The 849-nt window shown below is 38.0% G+C and overlaps 1 protein-coding gene across 5 annotated transcripts in view; it reads left to right on the forward strand.

Annotated features, from left to right (window-relative positions):
* Zmym4 (zinc finger MYM-type containing 4) overlaps positions 1-849 on the forward strand; it is a 190048-nt gene that overhangs the window by 160200 nt on the left and 28999 nt on the right. The gene's annotated exons all lie outside the window — the stretch shown is intronic.

Consider the following 849-nt stretch of genomic DNA (forward strand, 5'->3'; position numbering starts at 1 on the left):
CTCTCTCTCTCTCTCTCTCTCTCTCTCTCTCTCTCTCGGCTTCACTATGTAATTTAGACTTGCTTTGAATTCACTATGTAGCCCAGGCTAGCCACGAACTTACAGAAAACCTCCTGCCTCAGTCTCCCAAGTTCTGGGATTGCAGCGGTGTGCTGCCACACTGTCATTATATCCATTTTTATGCCAATACTATCTTGATTATGTCGCTTTACAATGAATTTCGAAATCAGGAGTGTTAGTCTTTTAATTTTCTAAATTTTCATTTATATTTGAATATACTTTTTAAGAAGTACTAGTGAAAGAAGAGAGCATTTCCTGGAATGAAACTGGACAACTATGGGTTAACCGTATAGCTTAGCTGCCTGGGAAAGTTGATGTAGCTGACCTCCCTGAGAAACTTGGTGGTTATGACCTCAGCTAACTATAATATAATGTCAGTGGAGTGTAACAGACTTGGAAAGTTCTGCCAGAACCCGTGCCTCTCCTTTTCCCACTGTTCACACCCCTCCCCCACTACTATTTTACTTCTGTTACTATGCCTGACAACAGCTTGCCAATATAACATTGCTCATAAAATAAGAAAGGTAAAAATTTAATATTAAGCAAGACCCTATTCAGTGTTCTCAGGTAGACACTAATGGCTTGATAGACACTGGCAAAAAACTGAGGTTTGTTCTACTCTGTTCGACCAAAAGTTTGATTGGGACTGTCCTAAATCTGTAGATCATAGAGAATCAGTATCTTAGCCATTATGAGTTTCTCGTTTATGAACATGGTATCTTCCCCGTTTATTTTTATTTAAGTGATCTTTTGTTTCTCATTAACAGTGTGTATATATATATATATATA

The sequence above is a fragment of the Octodon degus genome, unplaced genomic scaffold (assembly GCF_000260255.1).
Source record: "Octodon degus isolate 3935 unplaced genomic scaffold, OctDeg1.0 scaffold00130, whole genome shotgun sequence".
Classification (NCBI taxonomy): domain Eukaryota; kingdom Metazoa; phylum Chordata; class Mammalia; order Rodentia; family Octodontidae; genus Octodon; species Octodon degus.